A 27,371-nucleotide genomic window follows, 5' to 3' on the forward strand; every position below is an offset into this window, starting at 1 on the left:
ATCCCCGAATTAGATGCTGTCCTATGAAATCTGTTATAGCAGCAGAGGCATGAAAGACAGAGCAGAGGACCCTGTCTAGGGCCAGGATAAGGACAGCAACAAGTAATCCAGGAGCAGGCCTGTGTGATCAAAGATGAGGGTATAGGATGGCCTGCAAAACAGCCTTAGGGTGGCATGACACAGGGACAGAGCAGGAGGACGTCTAGGACTTGGCCTTGAGCACACAAGAGGCAGCACCCTGGAAAACTCCTCTGGGCTGAAAGACATTTTGGGGAGGATGGATTGCTAACAATTACATCAGTGAGAGCTCAACCTATGATAATCTGGGCATTAAACATAATTTTGCAGGGGGCACCTGGGTGGCTCAGTCGGTTGAACATCCAACTCTTGATTTCAGCTCACGTCATGATCCCAGGAAAGTGGAATCAAGCCTGGCATGGGGCTCCATGCTTAGTGTGGAGCATTTTTAATATCCCCCCCCCCTTTTTGGCGCGCTCTCTGTCTCTCCCGCCTCCCCCCTGCACATGCTCTTTTTCTCTCTCTCAAAATAAAATAATAATTTTGTAACTATAGGCTGGCACGGTCTGGGAAACTGGTGTTAATTAAATTTTCAGTCATACCCTGTTAATTTCCAAATGCCATTTAGGCTGTACCCTTATCACCTCAAATCTCTACTTCTTCATCTAGTCCATTGCCCTTGTCTCAGTTTGTCTCTTACTACACTATCACAACTCCCAAAATATAATCCCTGCCCATCTTATGTAATGCAGACAAATGATCTTTACAAAGTATGAATCTAATTGTGCCAATGTCTTTTTAAAATGTCTCTCTGCTGGTTCTCATTCCACAAGTTATGGTGTATAAAGCCCTTATGAGTTTGGTTGCTGTTCGCATATCCATATTTATCTTTCATAACTCCAATATTGCCTCAGCTAGCACATCAACTACTTCAAGTACCATCAATGCTCAATGCTCTTTCTGCCTCCAAGTTTTTGCATGTTATTCCCTCTACCTAAAATGCCCTATCAACCACCCACTTCCATTATAGAATTTTTCTTCCTACTTTAGCTGTATCTTACTCTCAACAGAACATCTCTCTGGAAAGTCATTTCTGATTTTTGCCCACCACTATGGACAAAGAATGGGTTATGGCCTCAGCTTACCCCCACAGCAGCACTCACATATTAATGAAATTGCCTATTACTTTTTTTTAATTTTTTAAGGTTTATTCATTTTTTAGAGACAGAGCATGAGTGGGGGAGGGGTAGAGAGGTAAAGAGAGAGGGGTAGAGAGAAAGGGAGACACAGAATCCGAAGCAGGCTCCAGGCTCCGAGCTGTCAGCACAGAAACCGATGTGAGGCTCGAATCCACGAACTGTGAGATCATGACCTGAGCTGAAGTCTGACACTCAACCAACTGAGCCACCCAGGCACCCCACCCCTAAGATCTAGGCCTTATTCACTTGCTTACCTATAGCTTCTTGCACCATACCAGACACATGGAAGGTACTCAAGAAATATCAGTTAAATACATATAATTTTGTCCTTAGTAACACAACCACTCTGAGTTAGAAGAAATTATTATCCCACTTTAAAATCAGGAAAACTGAGTTCAAGAATATGAAATAACTTTTGCAATGTAGCAGAGATCGTCAGTGACCCAGTCGGATTCAAAATTGGATCTTGTGGGGCGCCTGGGTGGCGCAGTCGGTTAAGCGTCCGACTTCAGCCAGGTCACGATCTCGCGGTCCGTGAGTTCGAGCCCCGCGTCGGGCTCTGGGCTGATGGCTCAGAGCCTAGAGCCTGTTTCCGATTCTGTGTCTCCCTCTCTCTCTGCCCCTCCCCCATTCATGCTCTGTCTCTCTCTGTCCCAAAAATAAATAAACGTTGAAAAAAAAAAAAATTGGATCTTGTGACTACAAACCCGGTACTTTCTCCACTGCATTGAACTGTCTTATAGTATTCATGTATACTATATCAAAGCATTTCTCTACAAAAGTGTCATTTTGCTAGAGGGCTATAACCTAGGTGTGAAAATTCAACATTGCAGAAATTCTAAACAGAAGAAAGTACATATTTTAATAGGGTATATCAGTCTATGTGGTTCTCACTTAATTATGTATCAAAATTACCTGGAAGACTTGTTAACACACAGATTGCCCAAAGATGTTAAAAATAGATTAAAGAGGAGCTTTATTTAACTCTGTAACTCTGCAACTCCATTTATGGGAAATCTAGAAGAGAGCTTCTTTACATATTTTCTTTATTTCTGTATGTTCCTTATACGGTATCCTGGTGATAAAAAGGAAATTCTGAATCAAACAGATACTCAGAAAATTGATCCAAAAAAGGCTCAAATCTAGCACTGGCAAGAACCCATTTTGCTACTGCCAAATTTATTCTGGCAGTCCAAAGACATAAAGTAGGGGAACCACAAACATGGCCACAGTGGCCACATTCCAGGCTTTGCTACATTTACTTGACATCTTGAATATTAAATGTCCAGAAACCTTGGATGGGTGGCAATACTCCTCATATCCAGGCGTGAATGAGATCTAAATTTGGGAGAAACTCAGAGCTGGAAACCTAGTAGTCTTTACCCTGATCACAGATGCCTAAAAAATATTTGCCAAGGAAATGAACGGACAACACTTCACCACACCAGATATTTTAGTTTAGGACCATAGTTCCTTTTTATTTTATGTTTTAATTAAAAATTTCTTATTCCAAATGTTTGTTTGTTTTTCTGGTTTTGTTTTCTCCCATGCATCTGTTCATTTGCTTAAGTAAAATCATCTAATTTTTACTTGTGTTTCCTCTAGTTATAATGTCACATCTGCTTACCATATTTATTTTTAATTGATTTGTGATAAATGACAATTTCATGCCTAACCCTTTAGCTTACAGTCTGGACTATGTATAATCAAAAAAATCTCCTGCTTTTGTCTAAAATTCTAGGGTCACAAAAAAAATTAACCTTTTTCATGTATGTGTCTTTCTTCTTTTGGCTTAGATACCCAACTAGGAATTTTATATTGTTTATCCAATGCCTAGCTCAGTGTAGACCTTCAATAAGTGTTTGTCAGGCAGTATTAATGGTGTACTGGGCTGGCATCTGTAGACCAATTTGCAAGATGCTAGCCACAATGGATTAGAGGAAAATTCGATCAAAAGTCAATAAAAGAACAAATGCTACACATTTTGCATCAGACAGATCACAGGTACCATACTGTCCCCTACACCAAATATTTTCCAACAGTCTCTGAAGAATCCTTGCTTAATAAGCATTAGAATCAACAATTCTCAGGGTGTCAGCTCAAATATCCTTCTGTCAAATGGTCTTCTCCCTGAACCATTTCATGATCTCCCCCCAGGCATGACATACCTCTGCCCTCCTCAAACGTGCTCCTCTGCTAGGAGTCCTAATTCAATGGATTCTCTCAATCTTTGTTCTCTGCTGATTTCACAGATATTAGCAAGAAAAATCTCCTAGATCTCTTTTCTTCTAGCTTCCTACACTGTGATTACAATGCCTTCAGAGAAGTGTCATCAGGACAGTAACTATCAAGCTGAAACTAAGTATCCTAACATCAATTTCTTTCTTGGAATTTCAAATGCTAAATAATATAACAGCAGTAGATAGATAATATAGTGCAAGGGGTCTCACTGTTAAGTGTGCATCAAAATTACCTGGAGAACTTATTAATACACGGATAGCCAGGCCCCATCCTCAGAGATCCTGATATGGTGGATCTGGGTTGCAGCCTGAAATTTTCCATTTCTTGCAACTGATATCCATGCTTCTGGGCCAAGGACCACACTTTGAGAACCAGTTTAGAGAGGAGTACCAATTTTAGAAACAGAGGCTTGAGTTTCAATTACAAGTGTATTATTTGCTAGCTGTGTGAAATTAAGCAAATACTCAATGTCTCAAGTTCTCATCGTCTTCACCTACACATATGAAAGATGGCAATTACCGCTTCTTACGGTCATCGTGAGGATTCAATTAAAATGAGAAATATACAGGGGCGCCTGGGTGGCGCAGTCGGTTAAGCGTCCGACTTCAGCCAGGTCACGATCTCGCGGTCCGTGAGTTCGAGCCCCGCGTCGGGCTCTGGGCTGATGGCTCAGAGCCTGGAGCCTGTTTCTGATTCTGTGTCTCCCTCTCTCTCTGCCCCTCCCTCGTTCATGCTCTGTCTCTCTCTGTCCCAAAAATAAATAAACGTTGAAAAAAAAAATGAGAAATATACATGCATATGACATTAACCCACTATCTAACTAAAACAAGTTTATTCTAAAAATGTCCACTCTCTTTTTTTCCCCTTTTTCTCTGGATCAAAAAGGATTCATCTCAAAGCCAGCCCAATTGGTTTCCTCCCAAAGAAAGAACTCTCTTTCCATCCTGGGCTACTGCAAAGCCAGTATCACTGACTTAATACCAAGGTAGGTGCTCTTTCCCTTAAATATAGTAATAGTAATCCTTTCCCAAAGAAATCCTGCTAGTTTCCCTGAGAGCTGTCAGAGGACTCCAGCTGCCTCCTAATTACTCTTAAATTCACTATGAAAATAGCCAAATGATAAAAGGTTTCTTTCTAATGACAAACACTGATCAGTAACTACAAAACCACTTGAAGGTGGGTTGTTGAAAAGTTCCCAAACCCAGCCTATCTCTGAAAGCCTTCTTACGTAATGAAAAATTAGCTTGAGCAGAAGGAGACTCTTGTGGGTTAATTCTTAGGAAAAAATAATGTAGGCAAGCAAGTCTTTCTGTTCATTTTCTTTTTTCTTTTGGGAGTAGTTTTAAATTAAATTATGTGAAGATATGTTAACCAACAGAATTGTACCTTCTTCAAACTTTTCTTGGGATTTCTGGATTTCCACATTCTATCTTAATTTGATTTCACACTGGCTGTGAGAATGTAATAATTGAACCATAGTAATAATGGGCAGTGAGGGAAGGATGAAAACAGAGGGAAGTAGCTAATAATAATGCCACTCTTCTACTGAGTACTCATTTTGTCCAAGGGATTAGACTGAAACACTTTACATATATTCTGTCATTTGATCTTTCAATAATGCTGTCAGAAAGAAAAGCATTTCATTCCCACTTTGCATATGATGACACTGAGGTGATAAAAGGTAAAGTAATGTCACATAGCTAGAAAGCAGCAGGGCCAGGACTCAAACTTAGCTGTCTAATGGTTTTGCTCTTGATCATTATACCAAACTCTCTCTTCTTCTTGACATTGAAAAAGAGCCTTTCAAGGATCCTTTATTCCCAATGACACATGCTGAAATATTCAAGGATGACTTTGAACACACACACACGAGCATATACATGAGCAAATATGACAAACCTTAACAATTGCTGAACCTAAATAAAGGGTACCAAATCATTGTACTATTTTCTGTTGTGTATTTGAACATTTTTATAATAAAAAGCTGAAAGAAAAGAAGCACTCATCACACTCCATAAGGTGATAGCATTGAGATGAAATCAGGATATGGATGTGAAAAGAACAGAAGACAGAATGCAAATAATTCAGAAAAAAGTTCACTGAATGAATTTAAATGTTTTGAATTAATGCCTGTGTGCAACTCTTCGCTAATTCCCTTAGCCTTAGTCATTCACTTCCATAACTCTATAGCTTTTAATACACACCCACACGTAAGCAAACTCATAGATACAGAGAACAGATTGGGGGTTGCCAGAGTCAGGTAACAATACTGTATTGCATATTTGAAAATTGCTAAAAGAGTAGATCCTAAAAGTCTTCATCACATGAAAAAAAAATTTGTAACAATGAATGTTGATGGATGTTAACTGGACTTGAGATCATCTCCCAATATATACAAATATTCAATCAAACTATGTTGTACACCTGAAATTAATATAATGGTGGATGCCAATTATATAATCAAAATAAAGAGACAAATAAATAAATACCTTCCTACACTCTCCTCGGGGCATCTGCAATCATCATGAAAGTTCGCTTATTCATCTCAATAATAAAAATATTCATCTAGTGGTCCTAGTGAATTCCCAGAGTACATCCATCTATCTTTTAGGTATAACCTTGCAATTTACATGTTATGCCAAATTGATGATTGTTTCAGAAAACATAATGAACTTTTCTGCTCAATCCAAGCAGCAGTTTGCAGAATATTATTTTTACAAAGTAAAGCAAAGTCAAAATAAACCAATTTCAATGGTATTAGCTTACCACTACTTGGGTCATAATTTTTTCAGCAGCATAATTAAGTAAAAGTGGCCCTTTTGTGTACAACTTCTTGTAACTGAAGATCCCGGATTTAAATAGCCAATATTATAATCTACTTAAATGAATGTGAGATACATCACCCAAGAGGCTTGTACAATAATGACTGAATTAAACACTAAAAACAAGGCCTGTCTTTTCCCATATCTATCAACAACATATCTTACATATAATTGATTCACAAAATATAATAATTCACCAGAAAATTTTAAATGTCTGTAATTATCTTCTAGGCTGTAGGCCCAGTCATGTAATTAGAACCAGAATTGCCTGGTTACAAAAATGTTTAGGGCAAAGAAGACAAATTCAAAATTCCTGAAGACAATGCCCAATTATTTCATTTTGAAAGCTGGTTCTCTAAGAACAATATGGAGGGAAAATAAAAAACTTTGAGTTTTGGAAGCAGTTTATTATTATTATCCCCAAATCACTCTCTGCCCTTTGGGCAAGTTCTTTGATCTAATAGATTATTCATTTTAAGATGGAAATAATGAAAGCAACTATTAGATAATATCGTTACAGTGACGAAACAAAATAATCCATGTAGAATGCATCAAACAAAGCCTGCTGATAAGCACTTACTGTATGCTACTTCTTAGTATTATCATCACTGTTATTTTCATTCAGATGGACCAGGTCATCTCAAACTCAAAGTCCAAGGCTCAACTCCTCCTCATCCTCTCCATTTTTTCTCCTTTCTCTCTAATCTATATCCTAATTATCAGAACCATGGTCCCCTCACTCTTGCAAGACTGAAATCCAGGAGAAAACTCATTATTGAATCATAATATGTATTCAGCAATCACACTGTATCAATAACAGCCCTCAAATTTATCTTCTCTTTTTCACGCCCTCTGACACTGACTTAATTCTGGCCCTCGTTTCTCATCTGAATCTTGCAATACTTCCTTTCTCCCAGTCTTGTTCCTGCCAGTGTGTTCCTCACAAGTTTTCCAAAAATACATCTTTAAATAATTATCATGCTGCTGTCTTTTAAAACATTATGCTCTGACTGCTATGAAGAGCCTTCAGGTTTCTGTTCAAACCTGACGAATCAAATGCATGTGATAACCTCCTTCCTTGCTAAAAAGCTCTCTATATTCGTTATCTATGGCTATGAAATGAATAACTGTAGCTTAAAACAACCACCATTTATCACCTCACAGTTTCTGTGGGTCAGCATCTTAATCTATCCAGGTTGCTATGACAAAATACCATACACTGGATAGCTTACAAACTACAGAAATTTATTTCTTACAGTTCTGGAGGCTAAGTCCAAGATCAAGACACCAGCAGTGTCTGCGGATGGTGAGAGCTGGCTTCCTAGTTCACAAACAGCTTTTGGCTGTGTTTTCACGTGGCAGATGGGGTTAAGGGACCTCCTTGGGGTCTCCTTCATAAGGACGCTAATCACATTCATGAAGACTCCATCATCATGATCTAACCATCATCCAGAGACACTGCCATCACCTAACAACATCACTTGGGGAATTAGGATGTAAACATGTGAATTCAAGGGGTACACTAACACTTAGTTTCTAGAAGTTACGAACTTGGGGGCAGCTTACTGAAGTAACTCTGCAGCAGGGTTCCCCACAAGGCTACTTCTGAGCAGGGGCTGCAGTGTTATCTGCAGGGTTAACATTGGCCTTGAAGCTCATCATTGTGGCAGAGTTCAGTACCTCCCAGCCTCTTAGACTGAGGGCCCATATTCCTTGATGAGTGTAGATGGGAAGAGGTTTCCCTTTGCTCTTTGCCATATGGGCACTTATAAGGCAGGTTACAATATGGAAACTTGCTTCCTTCAGAGCCAGTGAGAAAACAAGAATGAAAGTGAGGGCTAGAGAGGGAGAAAGTAAAATAAAATTCTAGGTGTTTTGTAACCTAATGTCAGAGATGAAATCCGTCTATATTTGTCATATACTGTTAATTAGAAGTCAGCCACTAGGTCCAGTCCAAATTCAAGGGGAGGAGGTTATATAATAACATCAATGCCAGCAGGGAGAGATCACTGGAGGCCATTTCAAAGACTGCCTACCAAACCCCTTAAATTGATAGCAAAAGGATGAAATAGGAATTAAGCCACCAGGAGAGAGTGAATAGTAAAAGCAACAGAGGCAGACAAGAAATCAAGAAAGTAAATGGACTAACAGTATATGATTTAAAATCTCAGAAAAAGCAGGGCACCTGGGTGGTTCAGTTGGTTAAAGGGCTGGCTTTGGCTCAAGGAACAGTTCATGAGTTCGAGCCCCACGTCGTCGGGCTCTGTGCTGACAGCTCAGAGCCTGGAGTCTTCTTTGGATTCTGTGTCTCCCTCTCTCTCTGCCCCTTCCCTGCTTGCACTCGCTCTCTCTTTCTCTTTCTCTCTCTCTCAAAAATAAACGTTAAAAAAATTACAAATAAATAAAAGCTGAGAAAAAGCTAAAACCTAAACCCTTAAGATGATTTAGTAACTTAACGAAACTAAAACTTACATCCTTAAGAAATAAAGTCAAACAAGCTATCCAATTCATAAGTCAGAAATTTTCTTCAGCAAACCAATGGTGAATGTACTCCACCAAAATAAGGGCATAAATCATTAAAGAAGAAACAGGAATAAGAAACAATGGATTCAATACTGGCCAAGGAAAGGGATTTTCAAGCTGACTATGAGAAACAAGCAAAAGAGCAGAGTTCAAACTAGACCAGGACAGGTTCTGAGAGTACCATATGCTAGGAGAAAATTAAATGCAGAATGTCTGATGTGGTTGATCATATCCTGGACATGTTCATATTTGTATATACATTTCCATATTTTCCACTTGATCAGACAACTTAGGGATAAAGTGCTAGGGTAGACAGAAAGCTAAGCAAATGAAAAAGTATTATTGACTATATTCAGTCAATATTTAAAAAGCGAAATGCAAAATAAAGAGAAAATAATCATAGCAATGGTATGTCTCAGCTGTAAAAAAGCCAGTTTTTAAAAATAACTATTCAAACAAAACTTGTGGCATAAGTATATTGGACCATAGAAGGAAGTGAATTTGTATAAATGAGGAAGGGAGAATGAGAGACAGACAAATCTTTGTCTCACATCAGAAGATGTCAATGTCCCAGGCGCCTGGGTGGCTCAGTCGGTTAAGCAACCAACTTCACCTCAGGTCGTGATCTCACGGTTTGTGAGTTCGAGCCCTGAATTGGGCTCTATGCTGACAGCTTGGAGCCTGCTTCAGATTCTGTGTGTGTGTCTCTCTCTCTCTCTGACCCTCCCCCTCCCCCACTCACACTCTGTCTCTGTCTCTCTCTCAAGAACATTAAAAAAATTTTAAAAAAAGATGTCAATGTGTTAAACATTCTTTTAATCTTGAGTAAAATTATTAAAAATGTTGAGAAATCACATCAACACATTCTTCAAACCCTCCTGAAATCCACTGTGAAATCTAATCCCAAAGAGTCAACACCATGTTAATCCATAAAAGCAAAATTAATTTCAAATAAATTTTAATGCAAATCTTTTTAGATACATTCTCTTTCATTCCAGAAGTTCATTATTGGATGCAACATACTGTACTTGCAAATTTATGTAGGATTCATCATGAAATACAAATGGAACTACTGTCCTACAGGAAAAAAAAAAATGATGATATAGTTTTCCCAGTTCTTATACGGTCTTCCATTTGCTTTGTGTGGAAAATTCCCTAGCTTTACTTAAAAAATTTGTTATGACTTTAGGCTAATGATTTAAACTCTTCATATCTTTATTTCTAAAGGACAAGGCAGGGGAATATGCAACTCAAACTTAGGGAAATATTTTGAAACATGATAAAAAGATTAAACATACAAATTTTAAAAAGAAAGAAATGTTGGTTTATGCATATATTTTAAAATATGAAAATAAATGCCCAAAATCATAGAAGCTTGCAGGAAGAAATTAGACAGGGACCTGCTATTATATTTTTCTAATCCTGATTTTACTTTTAAAACTTGATGTATGTATTATTTTAATGGAAATAATACTTAATTTTAATAGATCCATCAGAATTAAGCCCATTATAGAAAAGATGGATTTTGACCATCAGACTTAGCTCTTCAGACTTTACATCTTGCATCAATGTCCCACATATACTAAATTATATAGAATTTCTCAAAATTCATCCTCCCATGTCTCTGTGGCTTTTCTCAGGTCATTCAGTTACTTGGACACCCTTGCTCTCCCTCTGCCCTGCACCTTCTCCCTTGTATGAATCTTGATCCCTTGGCTGGACACAGCTTAACTTCACTTCCCTTGAACTGTGAAGGGTGCAGTGGATCTATGTGTTCTCTGTGCATGACACAACGGGAAATAGTTACCACATGGTGAATTCATTTAACTTTTATTAATATGTTTCATCTTTGTCAGAAAACATTGGCAGTTTCTATTGATTTGTTTTCAATTTATTGAAATCTGTTTATGAGAGGATTCTTTAAATGTTTCCATTGATCCTTAGGCCAATGCATTTAAATTTCTGGAGATCATATTTGAGACAATTATTAAATAAATCATTATGTGACCTACAAGTTTTGTAACGTAGTGGATAGGAGTGTGAATTCTGGAGTTCAGTTGCCTGCATTCAAATTCAAGTTCCATGACTGTTAACAATGACTTTAAGTAAGTTATGTTAGGGTGTCTGGGTGGCTCATTCGTAAGCTTCTGACTCTTGATTTCAGCTCAGGTCACGATACTGGGGTCTTGGGATTGAGCCCCACATGGGGCTCTCACTGACAGTGAAGGCTGTTCAATGTTCTCTCTCTCTCTCTCTCTCTCTCTCTCTCTCTCTCTCTCTCTCTCTCTCCCCCCGTCCCCGCCTCCCCATTCATGCTCTAAAATGAAAAATTTAAATAAGTTATGTTAACGCTGAGCTTTCTTATGTGAAAAGTCGGGATAGTAATATGACCTAATGGACAGGGATATTTTGAGGATTAAATAAATACATGCAAAGCACTCAAAACAGTGCATAGCATATAGAATGTTTATATACAAAACTGTTACTTTTATTTTAATTTTGCCTCCATGAGTCACAACATTTCATAGAATAGTGTTTATCTCTTTCTCTAGCACACCTCTGTCCCTTTATACATTTGGTATTCTCTATTATGTTGCAGAGTGCTTCAGAGTTTCAGGAGAGACCTAGCTTATTTGTCAACTATACTGCTTATAAATATGAATGGTCATCTTTTTCAATTGAATGTTTTCCTCTTTGAATTCTACTTTGTCTCATAAGAATATACTGATACCTGTTTTTTAAAGTGTTCTTTTGTTTTTCATTTTGGATTTGCTTTATGCCTTCTTTGAATTTTAGCTTTCTGTATCATTTTAAATGTAACTCTGTAAGCATCATACAGATGGGTTTTGATTTGGAAGGCATTCCAAGAAACTCTTTGTTGCATAAACAAGTTTAACTTTTTACATTTATTGTCAACGCTAGTACATTTTTCTTCTTTTATAGTTTATTGTACTTGCTGTCTTTTGAGCTTCTTGGCACTTGTTCATTACATGTATTTTCCTCTGTGTACAAATTCTTAGATTTTTTTAATTTTTGATACTTTTATAATATCCATGCTGTGTTTACTTTACAAAGATGTTAAGATATTAAATTTATACTTAGACTTATAATTCTCAATCCTGATTCCCTGGAAACTATAAAGAAATTAATACTCACTTCCTGTTTTCTGTGTATATTATCTGGAATTTCATTATTAACATTTTGGATTTCATGTAGTTTTTTCTCAATTAGGTTTTTGAAATTTTAGTAATAGACATAATATTATGTATACAGAAATGTTATTTATAAGGTCTTTTTAACTGAAATTAGTCTTTACTTAAAACTCCCATGCCATGTGACTACAAAAAAAAACTGACTCTAGACATGATTAAGTAAAATCAGTAACTTCTGAGCTTTATTAGTAATTTCAACTTTAAAATTTATTAGTAGAAAATTGCCCTTTACTTGCCCTTTTCCGTATCCTGGCTTCTAAGGGCATAATGGGAGGAGGGAGCAGGTGTATATAGCCTCACTCCATCAGAAACAAGTTGTCTTTGGCAGTCATTGAAATTGGTATATTTTGTTTGGCATCAGATTTTAGTTTTGTTTTGTTTTTTTTTTTCTATTCTTCTGGGGGGAACCATGCTAAAGCAGTGTCATGCAGCCCAGAAGATTATTCATTTTCTAGGCACCACTTGAGAAATGAGATGTCTCCTTTCTGTGCTCAAATCCCCACCATCTTAAAGCGCCCATCCTAGACCTGGCCTGGCTGTGGATGCAAACTTCTAATGTTTGCACTGTTCTCCTATCTGGTCCCTTCATTACATATACAGCAGGAAATCTTGTTGTGCTTCACAATGCATTTTTCCCAAATCTATTAATATGTGATGCATTTTGAATCTAGGTACTCTAAAGTCAAACTATTATTACCTATGCCAGAAGCTTCAAGAATGCATTTTAAAACATAAAATCTCCACATACAATATTTAATGGTCTCCTCTTTCCATGTGCTTGTCCTTCACAGAAGTCTAGGTGCTCATGTAGTTTCTAGAAAGCACAGTACGAATGTCATAGAAGTGCCAATACAGGGACAAAAAATATAACGTCAAAATATTAACTCAGTGACCATTTTTATAATTACATTTTATAAGTGTATTGACAAAGTCTATTTTCACTTTATTTGGGTTTGGGTTTAAATGACAGGAGTTTGTCTCTAATTGATTTCTTTTAAGATGACTATTTGAGTACTGTATTTGACTATTCATGATCATATTTATCTTAGAATGCTTCTGTACTAGATTCATCCATGAGAACCACTAAGAATACATTTTTCCCCCTTAGGGTCTTACTAGTCTGCTAACTTTCGCCTTCTAAAACTATATATGCAGATAAGTCAAGGTCTTTAAACCAAAAAATTGTAACAAAAATTGAGCAACAATCCTATATTTTTATGCATTTACAGATCAAATAAAAAAAGATCACTTACGTTTAAGAATACATTGGAGGGGCACCTGGGTGGCTCAGTCGGTTAAGCGTCCGACTTCAGCTCAGGTCATGATCTCGCGGTCCGTGAGTTCGAGCCCCGTGTCGGGCTCTGGGCTGATGGCTCAGAGCCTGGAGCTTGCTTCCGATTCTGTGTCTCCCTCTCTCTCTGCCCCTCCCCCATTCATGCTCTGTCTCTCTGTCTCAAAAAAATAAATACACATTAAAAATTTTTTTTTAAAAAAGAATACATTGGATACTTGTTAAGAAAAACCTAGGGACAGACTCTTCTTGGCTCTTAGTGCCCTTTATTAAGGTTAAAATATCCTTAATAATTACATAGTTATTTTTTTCTTTTCAAAGAAAAAAATAAATGCTAAAGCTTGAGTTATTTCCACTTATATCCAGGTACACATTTAAATATCACACTATTGAAAAATAAATTGCAAAGCTTACAAAGTTCATAGTAAAATTTTATCCAAATATTTTTTCTGTATGAATTATGATAAGAATTCAACATAGCTCAGTGTATAATGTTGCTAATAACAAGTAGAGATAAGCCTGCCCATTAAACCTGCCCTTAATGGAGTCAGAGTTATGATTGAATGCTATCAGTGCTATCATTTTCAAAAATGTGCCAGAACACTTTCCTCTATTTGAGGGACACAGTTGCAAGCAAAAACCCATTTTATCTACCTTTCATAAAGATGACAGCTCCAAATCTCCTCAAACACATGAAAGAAGATGGAAAACAAAAATGTTTTGAGCACTGAAACAAATGTTTCAATGCTTAACTTATTTGAATACTTAATGCTTCTTTCTTAAAACTCCAAAATAAATATTAAATTTTAAATAAAAAACGCTTTGAGATTTGCTTGTAAAAATTTGAAGTGAGCGTAAAAGTCTACTTTCCTCTGAGTTTCCTTTGCAAATGATCAAATGAAAAAAAAAAAAAAACTACTATAAACACTGAAAACTTAGCATATCGATTAGTATATCCATGTCTAAGACCTCCGAATATTGTTTTCACATGTTGAAATTATGGGACAGTGAACATTACTGTATGAAGCAATATTATGGGGAGACCCTTAACTCACTACCAAAAACAAATGGAAATGTTTACGTAGAAATTGTTTTTCACAAATAACCTGCTACTCAAAAACATTAACGGTCCAATATATGACTCAAGAGATACCACTGGCTGCAAGTTATGGAATAACCTATTCAAACACTTTAAATATTTATTGTAAATACCAAGAAGTCTAGAGGTAGGTACTTCCAAGGTTAGTTCAATGTCTCCTTGTCACCAAAGATCCAGACACCTTCTACTCATCCATCCTGAACAAACTGGCTTCTGTTTTCATGGTGTGGCAACATGGTTGCAGGATACTGTATCCACAGTATCTTTATAGCATATTCTTAAACAACAGCAACCAAATGAGAAGTGAATGTAAGGTTCTATCCTCATAGCAATATCTTTTCATTAGGGAGTGTATCTCATACTGCATGTGTGTGTGCACACGCACACATTTACACACCCTCAGTTTTTATTTTAGTTTTTGGCTACAGCTATGGCCTAGCCTTACCGTGAGGGAAGCTGGCAAATGAGAACTTGACATTATCAGCCTTTATAATGAGAGGTGAACTTTGGCAGAGTAAAATGGGAAAGGAAACGGTTAGATCATCAAGGCACAGTGTCTGGCAATATATTACTGCATTGAATCAAGTTTTTAAAGTAATCAAAGAATGTAATGGGTTAAGCGTTAAATCATCAAAATATACATTCGGTGGGGTTTTAGTTTTAATTTATTTGGAAGATAATGTTTAATTTTGAGGAAATGAGAAATAAAATTCTTAATCATATGTAAATATATCAGATTGTTTTCAATAACCTTAACATGTTTTTATAGTTTAGGTGTAAAATTTATCAGCTTTCAAATCCCCCAAAGATCATCAAAAATCTGTTTCTCAACCCAAGTTAGATTTGTTCGTTTCACTGTAAGGGAGAGCACCACATTGACAGAATCCTAGTTGCATCCCAAAAGTGAGAGGTCAAGGAAGGAGACTTAGAAACTTGAGACCAGGATTCAGGCTCAGACAAGAAACCAACTGGTATGAAGCATAGCTTGTGACATAGAATTGGAGGATGCAGCAAGGTGAGTGTTTTGTTATTAGATCTTATATAATATGTGAGTCCTTGACACCAGCAGTCATTCTGTTTTTCTGATAGGAAAGCTGTTTGCCCACAGGAGCAAACTGTTTGCCCAGATAAATTGGTTTACAGCAATTTCCTGAAGTAAACGGTAAAGTGGTTGTGTGTGTGGTGTGGTTTATGCTCTTACCATCCTGGAAAAGTACCTCCTGAGACAAAGAGTTGTGTCATAGCATCATGATCGCTACAAGTTCTCCATTCTCCCTAATAATTCTTATACCTGTGCTGAATAATAAATCATTATCATCTGAGGACACGATCAATCCAATTCTGGACCATTCTTTGTGGAATATGATCACATAACAAGTTTCTGCTTGTGGTCATTTCAATCTCCATGAAGTTTATGCTTTCCTATTCTTTTTGGCATATGATTGTTTAGGGACAGTGGCTGTGTACCAGCATTCGAGACTCTGGAGAGCAAACATTTGAGGACCTCAACATAGCAAGTACTAAGAAAAGATCATGTGCAGAGTTTTTAAGATTTCTTCCAGCCCAGAAGATAAAAGTGCCCAAATTAAACCAGGAGAACAGATGCTTTCACCAAGCTAAAAAGCTCACAGAATGAGATATTGGGGTATTAACCAAACCATGTTGATCATTTTGTGTGCATATATTATGTATACATAAATATGTATGTATATATGAATGTCTGGAGCTGAAGTGGTTCTCCCTAAAATTCATATATGAAAGTCCTAACCCTAGTACCACAGAATGTGGCCATATTTAGAGATAGGGCCTTTATGGTGGTAATTAGGTTAAAATTAGGTCAGTATAGTGGGCACTAGTCAAACAAACCAGTGTCCTTATAAGGAGAGGGGACTCGAATCCGAACAGCTGCACAAGGAGGATTTGTGAACACACAGGGAGAAGATGGGCATTTACAAACCAGGGAGAGAGGTCTCAGAAGAAAGCAACTTTGTTGACACTTTGATCTTAGACTTCTACCCAACAGAATTATAACAAACTAAATTTATGTTACTTAAACCATCCAGTGTGTTGTCTTCTGTCATGGTTAGGTAGCCCTGGCTAACTAACAACATATGCTGATATTTTTCTTTAACCTTTATTTTTAATGTTTATTTTGGTGGGGAGGGGCAGAGAGAGAGAGCAAGAGCTAGACAGAGAGGGAGAGAGACAGGGAGACACAGAATGTGAAGCAGGCTCCAGACTCTGAGCGGTCAGGACAGAGCCCAACGCAGGGCTGGAACCCACGAACCATGAGATCATGACCTGAGCTGAAGGCGGATGCTTAACCGACTGAGCCACTCAGGCACCTGAGTATTTTTCTTTAACTCTTAAAACTTGATTGCTGGATACTTGATTTATTTTTCCAAACTCAAGAAAAGAAGGGAGACACCCCCATCCCCATTTCCTTTTCAGTGAAATATTTCCTCATGTTTGTCGTCAACATGTATTTTGCCCTTCTAGGTGGAAGGGTTGTTTAGGATGTGTTTACTATGGAGTTTTTCAACGTTTTTTTTTGTTTTTTTTTTTTAATTTATTTTTGGGACAGAGAGAGACAGAGCATGAACAGAGGAGGGGCAGAGAGAGAGGGAGACACAGAATTGGAAACAGGCTCCAGGCTCCGAGACATCAGCCCAGAGCCCGACGCAGGGCTCAAACTCACGGACCGCGAGATCGTGACCTGGCTGAAGTCGGATGCTTAACCGACTGCGCCACCCAGGCGCCCCTTTACTATGGAGTTTTAAGAGGTCTTTGTATATTCTAGATATGGATCTTTGTCAGACATGTGGGTTGCAATTAGTTTCTCAGTTTGTAGCTTGTCTTTTAATTGGCAGTCTTTCTCACAGTAAATGGCTCTAATTTCAATGAAGTCCAATTCTCATTTCATACATCATGCTTCTGGTGTCATCTAAGAACATTTGACCCAAGCCTAAAATTTCCCCTGTTACCTTATAGGAGGTTTATAGTTTTGGGTTATCTATTTTGAGTTCGTTTTGGAGAAAGCTGGAAGTGTGGATCAAGGTTCATTATATTTGTTTACGGATGTTTAATTACTTATGCACCCTTTGTTGAAAAGACTATCCTTTCTCCACTAAATGGCTTTTACATCTTTGTCAAAAATTAAAATCTGTATTTGTGTGGGCCTATTTCTGGGTCTAGAGTGCTTTTAAATAAGTTACTGGAAGTGGTCATATTCATTTTTGCACTAGTTTTGTCACTTTGGTATAGGTAGGTATTCAGTGTCTATATTGTATTCAGATAATCCTTAAAGACTAGTAAAATTACAAAATATATAATAAGTTTCTAAAATAACCTCTTTAAGATTACTAAGCAACCTTTTAGCACCTGGACTAATTTTAAATGTTTATTCAAACCTTTTTTGATCACTCTCTTCTCCATCCAAATAATGAAATAGAAATTATATCCTACAACATGAGATTACATTCACAACATAAAAGTTCTGTTCTCCAATTAGATGAAATATTCAAAACAGTGATTTGGAAAGCTTTCGTATTCTACTGGAATGATATGATATCATTTGGAACATCATGTAATTAAATACTAGAAATGAGCTATTGTTGAAATAAGAACACTGTCTAAATGAATAATCTTTACTTATACAATTCTTTGCAATGTTCAAACATTGGCCAGAAAAGTTTGGCCTTGTAAAAATGATCAGAAATATAATTTTTCCCATTTAATTCTCTATGCAGAATGAATCTAAAAGGACAGAGAAATTTTTTCATTGATGCTTAACAGAGGAACTTTAACTGAATAACTCTAGGGGAAAAAAAAAACCAGAGAGCACTATTAAAAATCAAGTTTTATCTACATTCCCCAGCAATTTATAAAGTGTACCATCTAACTCTCTGCAGAGAAGAAGAGAGACAGAAGCAAGAAGTCTAAGCACTGTCCTTCTCTTCTCCACCAAGTACATTCCCCAAATGCATCGTTTAGTTGATGCCCAGGTTTAGGACTTGTTCTTTTCAGTTTTCTTTACTTCGATCTCCTTCTAAAGAGTTCAGATTAAGGAAATACTTGTGCAACTCAGCAAATGGAGAACTGCTTACTCTCTTTGAGCCCAAGAGTCAGTACAAAACTACATTAATAGTATGTAAAACATAAGTGACATTTACTGGAATCCTTCAACTTATATAAGAGGATTAGAAATATCACTGCAATTCCTCCAATTATTACCATTATTTATCTGTGACAGTGAATTTTATGTGTTGACTGGCCATGGGGTGCCCAGATTAAACATTATTTCTGGGTGTGTCTTAAGAGAGTGTTTCAGGATGAGATTAATATTTGAATCTGTGAACTCAAAGTCGATTGCCCTCACCACTGTAGAGGAGTTTCATCCAATACATTGGGGGCCTAAATAGAACAAAAGATGGAGAAAGGAAGATTTGGCCCTTTATCCTAGATCACTGCTTGAACAAGGAAATCTTATCTCATCTTCTCTTGCCCGTGGACTAGGATTTACAAATATCAGCTCTCCTGGTTTTCAGGCCTTCAGACTCTGAGTTACACTACTAGCTTTCCTAGGTCTCCAGTTTATAGATGGTAGATTGTGGGAAGTCTCTACATTGACAATCAGATGAGCCAATTTCTCATAATCCCCATGTCCCCTCTCAGAGCAGGGTTAGGTTTCTCCAAAGTACCCCAACAAACATATTGCCCTTTTCAAGTCACCTCCAACTGTTGCAAGTTCCAAGCAAAGTTCTTAAGTTACTCTTTTATATTATAAATGAATATGGCTAAGAAATAATTAAAGTGATAGTTTCATCGAGATCTCATTCTTCATACCACACTGCTAAAGAAGCTCTTAAACAGATAAATTCTATAGTAATTACAGAACAGGAACTATCTCAGCTTCTACTACAATTATGGTCAGATTAACTGTGCCAGGCACTGTCTGACACCCCTTATCCGTACTTGACAGGTAAGAAAATGAATGCCCAAGATCACACTACTACTAAATGGCAAATCCAGTTTGCTCAGGCAGTCCATCTCAAGAGTGCATATCCTCAAACTATATGCCTCAAACCACATAGTCTCTAGTGGAAACTTTTCCTTTTATAGATATGAACCAATCCCTATAGACGTTTTAGATTTTTAATCTTTTGTAGCAGAATTTATTATTATCAATACCAAATGCTCATTTTACCCTAGTATAATATGCTAGAAACTACTTAATATAATTTGAGTTATCCATTTTATAAGTCACTATAATATTAGAATTTGATATCTTTATTAGGCTCAAATATCACTTAGGTTCAGAATGACAACTTAGAGTCTATAAGTAACTATAAATCAGAAGTCTGCAATGATTTGAATCTTTCCAATGCTTGAAGGATAAATGTATACACACACACACACCAACCATTGCCATCATTGTATCCATTCCTCATGTTAGCTGTATGTATATATCAAATGTATGTGAGTCTACATACATACATGTATGTACATACATATGTGTTCATATGTGTGCACATTTATATACGCCTGTATATACAACACATATACGCCTGTATATACAACACATATACGCCTGTATATACAACACATATACGCCTGTATATACAACACATATACGCCTGTATATACAACACATATACGCCTGTATATACAACACATATACGCCTGTATATACAACACATATACGCCTGTATATACAACACATATACGCCTGTATATACAACACATATACGCCTGTATATACAACACATATACGCCTGTATATACAACATATATACGCCTGTATATACAACATATATACATATATACTCACCTACTTGGAAAAGTAGTATCAATGACAGCCTATTTTCTAATATGTTGATAAATGCACGACATATAAGTGTTTTTTTTTCTTTTTATATTGATGTCCAAATAATTTGGTCTCACTATATATTCAAGTGTGTTAGAGAAATCTGGTAGACTTGAACAGTGCTCTCTCCCCCAGTCTCCGCAAAGTTATCCGATTAGCTGGAAGTGATTGGCACGTATGGCAAACCCAGTTGCGGTATGTTTTCTAAAGAGAATTGCTAGTTCTGTAAATACAGCACTTAATCTTCTATACTCTGTTATTAAACTTAAGCTCCATGGACTACAAACTTGAGATCTAAAATTTCCTCCCAGCCCAAGAATTAGCAGTAATCAAACGCAAGATTTTCAGTAGGGAGAATATACTTAGTTATATTGGAAATTTTTCCTAATTTCTCATATAGCTGCTTAAAATAAAGCATATTTTTTATGTCAAGATGATACATTAATGATGTTTTAGAGCTGTGATGGACTTTAAAGATAAATGTCCACATTATATAAATGAATAAACTAAGACCTCCACATAGTAACTCATTTATTCTGGATGCACCACTAATTAATGGCACATAAAACACTGCCTAGCTAGAAAAGTGCTTGTTCCACGAAGCCTGGTCTTCATCCACAAAGAAAAAGAATTTACAAGTCCCTGGACCCTTAGCAAGATGATCAGAGAAGATTTTCTGCAACTGGCCTTTGGGATTGAACTGGCGTATTAGAAAAATGAAGAGCAGACACATTTATTACAGGGCAAATCAAAGGTGCGGTCTGTTTTAAATAACTAGAATCATGACTAATATTAAGTATTCATTATGTGTGAGGTGCTGTTTTAAGGATTTTACAAATATTGTCAGTTCACATTAACAATTTTCAGATAAAGTAAGTAAATTACAGTGACTTTAAATAACTTGCCCCAAAGTCACCCAGATTTAAGGGTCTGGCTCCAGAATTCATACATTCAACTACCGTACTCTGCCACTGTGAGTAGGTTACAGCCTTTGTCAGAACAGAGGCCTTGACATCTTACGATGTGTCAGAAGCTGGTTCCTAACCTTGAATGTGATAGGCACATGGAAGACATTAATTTCGTTTCCACTGAAAAGCAATGGCTGGGTAAGCTGAAGCCTAAACCAACGGTCTAATACGTTTTCAAGCCTCGGAGGAGCAGCATCTTACAGTCCTTTGGCTCTCTGGCCCCAGAGTGGCAAGGTTGCCTCAGCATTGTAATTCTTTAGGACTCATTTTGATCCATTGATGTGTCCAAATTAAAGTAGATCAAACAACAGCCTTGACTCCTTTCTCCTAGGCCAAACCCAGGCTCTGGGAGTTATTACTCTGTAGGTGATCAAGGACAGTATTTGTCATACACTTGAACAGAATTTTCCTAAGCTGCCACTCTGGACCTGATTTCCATCAGACCCTGCCCTGGCTCCTTTTGGCTTGAAACATGGAAAAAGGAAGAAGTGGAAAAATCTCAATTCAAAGAATGTAACATTAGAAAACAAGAAAGTTCTTCAGACAAAGAAATACCAAGCAGCCTTTTTTAAACAGAAACTTGTAATTCTTCCTTCTCCCTCTGCCCTCTTAATATACACAATAGGCCTGAGATTTAAGTATTCCATTTTGCCTATTTAGCCTTTTATCCTTGAGATGGAAGAAAAGGCCAAAATATTTTCATTGCTTTCTCACATCCTAAATTTCAAAGTGATACACTATTACTAGATAAATAACAAGTTTGCTAAATTGAATGAAAGAGACCATAGGCCATATTAAAATATCAAGAATGAAAAAAAAAGTCTAAATTCTACCTTTTCCAAATTATGAAAAGGTTTCACAGACTATAAGAGGTCTTTTACCAATTTTTCCATTTATGGCTATAGGATAAAAATCGTTCTATAAAGTATATTCAGATATATTACAATAGGTTAAATTTTTTAAAACTATTTAAATTAATGGTATTATCATTATATTTTATCAAAATTATTTTGATACCCAGGAAACAGCAGCTATGAGAATAACTTTTCAGGTTAACCACTGCTTATTTATATATATATTTTTTTTATTAAATCAAATATCATTGCTCAATGGCCACACAGCATAAAGTTATCTCTTCTGTATGGTCAACCTAACTTCTAATAAGAAGTACTATTAAAAACTATACTGAGATGGCATTTCTCAACTCTTAGGCAAAAACCCAAAAGTTTGAAATCTACTCTACTGGCAAAGCTCCCAGGAAACAAGCATACTAAAACACTGCTGGTAGAAATACAAAATGGAACAACATTAATGGCAAAGAATCTGGTAGTGTCTAGCAAAATTTCATATGCATTTCCCTTTGACCCTACAATCTCAGGTCTAGGTATCTATCCAAAATACATACTGGCAGAAATATAAACTGAGTATTCACAAAACTATTCAATGCAGCACTATCAAAACAGTAAAGAGCACAGTCCACTCAAAAGTCTCCCTGTAGCAGATATGTTGAATAAAATATGACAGTGTTACTCAAGGTATAATTCATGCTCTGAAATCAGCAAAATCCCCAGTGCAGTTAATTTTATAGGACAAATACTCTGGCCCCTTTAGCAAAAAAAAATTAAAAATGGAGATGGAAACTATTACTGAAAAGGACTCAAGAAACATCAACCATTTATCTATATGCACAGGGTTTAATTTCATCCTTATTTAAACCAATTGTATGTTGTAAAACACTGAGGAAATGTAAATAACAATATATTTGGATATTAGATGGATATTTGAAGATGTTAAAGTTATCAATGATTTAGATGGGAAACTTGATTTGTCATGATTTTTAAAGATCAAACCAGAATATTTACAGATCAGCTGACAGAATATCTGAGATTTGCTATTAAATAATCATGTGGGAGACACTGGATGGGGCTATCACTAATAATAAGTGATCAGTCCTCCTAATTATTCAAACTGGCTGATGGGTATTTCACATTCTTTTTACTAGTACCTTTAATATTACATATGCTTCAAATTTTCTATAATAAAAGTACTTTTATCTCTATGTAAACTACAAAAGTTTCTTTCATGCACTTTTATTGTTCTATCTAAAGACCATGCACATACTTCAAAGATTTGGTAATTTTGGTGGTTTGTTACTTTTCAGTTTGGCATCAACAGTCCCATACACATGAAATAATTCAGAAATATTCTATGAGGAATAATCAGCAACTGAGCATTCAGTCTTTAACATTTATGATGAGAGAACTTATATGATAGGAGTTATGAAGAACCCTATGGAAATTTAGAGTCTTCAGGAACCTAGGAAATATCATACAAAAAACACAAGATTTTTTTTTTATATTCTTTCACATAAAGCATATGCCAATATTTAGAATAACCAGAGTATATTAAACAGTAACAAGCAAGACTCATGGCATGCCACTGACTTTTATTCCTAATAAGCTCAAACACAAGAAGTAATCAAAACGGATAGTCTAACTGTATCTTCACATTGTTACTGGAGAACCAGCTTGTATAGATTGCTTGTGACTCACATTAATCAATGATTTTGCTATTGGGAGTCATGAAGCACAACTAGATCACGGAAGAGGTGCAGTATGTAAACAGATCATTCTAAGAAAGTAAATAGCCCTTATAAAAAGCTAAGTAAGGTCACAAGCAAGCATATCTCTATAGTACTCAGCTAGCAATGGGCCGAAGAAAGGTGTTTACCTTTAGAGAGACAAAGAAATGCCACGTACCTTAGATACTGCACTTTTTTTTTTCTTTTTGCACTGTCGTTTTTAACAAAGTCCGAATCAGTTATTTCTTCAGAAAACAAAGATACTGTGGCCAGTAGTCACACGCCATATGTGGTTATTTAAATAAAAAATTCAATTAAAGTTAAATAAAATTTAAAATTAAAGTTTTGAGTTGAACTAGCCACATTCCAAGTACTCAATAGACACATGTAGGTATAGGTGCAACAACCATACTGGATGGTACAAATACAAAATATTTCCTTCATTGTAGAGAAGGTTCTATTATACACTGCTCCTATAGGAAGTTCCCATAAACAAAACATTTTAGGACTTGTAAACTGTTTTCATTCTTGAATCTAACTAACTGCTTAGTATTTTTACTTACTCCATTTTATTATTAATAACCTGATTTGCCTGATTATAACTCAGAAAGTAGCCATTTGGGTGAGGAGAGTACTTACCTCTTTTTAACATGTATACATGTTTTATTGGTTACTGTAAAACTTTGTACATTCTGCTTTCATATATTTATGTGTGAATGCGCATTTAAAAGATATACATATTTATTACAAGCAAAAGATGATGAAGTCCTTGAATCTCCTTTACTGCTCTCATCATGAGCTCCATCTCAGCTCATGAATTCGCTCATTCTAAAAATCAACGGAAGCATCTTTAATGGCTCTCTTTCTCATACAAGACTTTCCTCAGCAAACATTGTTAACCCGCTCTCCAAAATATACCCTGAATTGCACCACCTCAACAAAAATCACAATGATCCAAGCCAAAATATTTTTTTAATTTACTTTTTAAAATGAGTTAACATTTATAGATGGTAAAGCACATAAATCTTAAGTTTACAGCGTGGTTTCTACATATATATATAAATTGTATATAAACATAGGTATAAATTCTATATAAAATACAAAGCTATATAAATTCTGTAAAAACCTATATAGATACCATTCAAATCAAGATATATAACACTTCTAGCACCTCAGCAGGCTTCCTCACACCCCACCCAGTCAGCAGTCTGTGTCCAAATGCAAGGCCTATTTTAGGATTAATGTTTTGCTTATTCTTAATATCACTTGAATCATACAACACAGACATTTTTTAACTAGCTCTGTTCAGTTGCCACTTGGTCTGAGATTTATGTTATACATAGTTGTATTTCCTTTTTTCCAAAAACGTAATCAAAGTGGTAATGAAGGTCCAGAATGAAAAAAAAAAAAAAAATCCTATTTTAAAGTTCCATTTTGGAAATATGGAATTTATTTATTCTTGCTGTTGTTGATGGGCTATTAGGTTGTTTCCAATTTGGAAGCTCTTATGAATAAAGCTTCTATTAGCATTCTTGAGCATATCTTTTGATATCCAAATATATTCATTTCTCTTGGGTAGTAAATAGAAGTAAATGTCTTGGTCATACGACATACATAGACTTAGCTTTAGTAAATGCCACCAAGTTTTCCAAAGTGGCCATGCCAGTTTACATTCAACATCACTGAATGTATAGGTCTATATGAAACTGCCCCAATATCCTGCCTGAATTACTTATAGCAGTCTCCTAATTGGTCTCCCTTCCTCAACACTTGGCTTTCTACCATCCATTTGCCACACAACAATCAGAAAACTGACAGCATACCTGAGGAAAGATTTTAATAGAAAAGTAAGCCATATGGATAACCAGTCAAAGAAAGAGCAAACGTGAGTAAACTGATGCCATCTCATGACCTATCCCTTTGAGGAAGGCAAGGAGGCCTCTGTGGTTGGTGGCAAGTGGACAAGACAGGAAAACAATGGGAGATGCAGTCACAGTGGTAGCCAGAGTCCAGATCATGAAGGTCATATTGAGAAATTTAGAATTTTTATGAATGTGATGGAAAGTCATTGGAGAATTTTGAGTGTAGGAGTTACTTTAAATCAACTGCATGGGGCGCCTGGGTGGCGCAGTCGGTTAAGCATCCGACTTCAGCCAGGTCACGATCTCGCGGTCCGTGAGTTCGAGCCCCGCATCAGGCTCTGGGCTGATGGCTCAGAGCCTGGAGCCTGTTTCCGATTCTGTGTCTCCCTCTCTCTCTGCTCCTCCCCCGTTCATGCTCTGTCTCTCTCTGTCCCAAAAATAAATAAACGTTGAAAAAAAAAAAATCAACTGCATAATTTTAACCCCCAAAACTACACCTTAAAATATTCACTTTATTGGGGCGCCTGGGTGGCGCAGTCGGTTAAGCGTCCGACTTCAGCCAGGTCACGATCTCGCGGTCCGTGAGTTCGAGCCCCGCGTCAGGCTCTGGGCTGATGGCTCAGAGCCTGGAGCCTGTTTCCATTTCTGTGTCTCCCTCTCTCTCTGCCCCTCCCCTGTTCATGCTCTGTCTCTCTCTGTCCCAAAAATAAATAAACGTTGAAAAAAAAAAAATATTCACTTTACATATGCTGTGATTTCCTAACCCATGCAAATTAAAGAAACTCATATTTTCAACTTATCTTTGTGAATCAATAGTCCTTCAAAAATTGAAGAGATAAAAATCATGCATATGGAAAATCACCCTGAATAGATCACTGAAAGAGATTAATTTGTATATATTCCCATATCAAGTTGGTCAATTACTACAGCAATGGCTACTCAATTTCAGTATAGATTATTAAGGTTAAAAATTTCCTAAAGCAGTGGTCCTACTGTGGATTTTAGAAACAATTAACAAGGCATCTGTGTGGTTCAGTCTGTTAAGCATCTGACTCTTGGTTTCAGCTCAGGTCATGATCTCACAGTTGTGAGATAAAGCCTAGCTCAAAGAGCTGAGCCTATGTGGGATTCTGCCCATCCCCCCCTCCCACCGCCGCCCCTCCACTTGTACACACACACACATACACACACACACACACTCTCTATTTTTTAAAAATGTTTACCTATTTTTGTGAGAGAGAGGGGAAGGGGCAGAGAGAGAGGGAGACACAGAATCCAAGGCAGTCTCCAGGCTCTGACCTATCAATACAGAGCCTGACACAGGGCTGGAACACACAGACCAAGAGATCACGACCTGAGCCGAAGTCAGATGCTTGACTAACTGAGCCACACAGGCACCCTTCTTTCACTTTCTCAAAAATACATAAACATAAAATAATTATCATGTGGATTACAAGTATCTATTTACTGATTTTTTCATTTTGCAGCTGCCACAGATCCAGTCTACCTTTCTCTAAACAGAGAAAATGTACCTACCCTTTAAAACTCCATCGGTACTCTTAGCCAACAGTTCTCAAACCCTTCCAGTATCCAGAGTCAACGGAGGAACACTTAAAAATAATTTATACCATTAAAAACTTGGTCCCAAAGTTCATATGGGAAGAAAAACATGCAAAAATAGCCAAGAGG

At 36.8% G+C, this 27,371-nt stretch overlaps 1 long non-coding RNA gene across 1 annotated transcript in view; it reads left to right on the top strand.

The window, feature by feature from the left end:
* Nucleotides 1–27,371, top strand: part of LOC147581972 (uncharacterized) — a 69,204-nt gene that overhangs the window by 36,730 nt on the left and 5,103 nt on the right. The window contains exon 4 of the long non-coding RNA XR_015249815.1: nt 4,344–4,443. This is a non-coding gene — a long non-coding RNA (uncharacterized LOC147581972). The remainder of the gene's footprint in view (nt 1–4,343; nt 4,444–27,371) is intronic.

Source organism: Puma concolor, chromosome B1, assembly GCF_028749965.1.
Source record: "Puma concolor isolate L17-30 chromosome B1, mPumCon1.1.hap2, whole genome shotgun sequence".
NCBI lineage: Eukaryota > Metazoa > Chordata > Mammalia > Carnivora > Felidae > Puma > Puma concolor.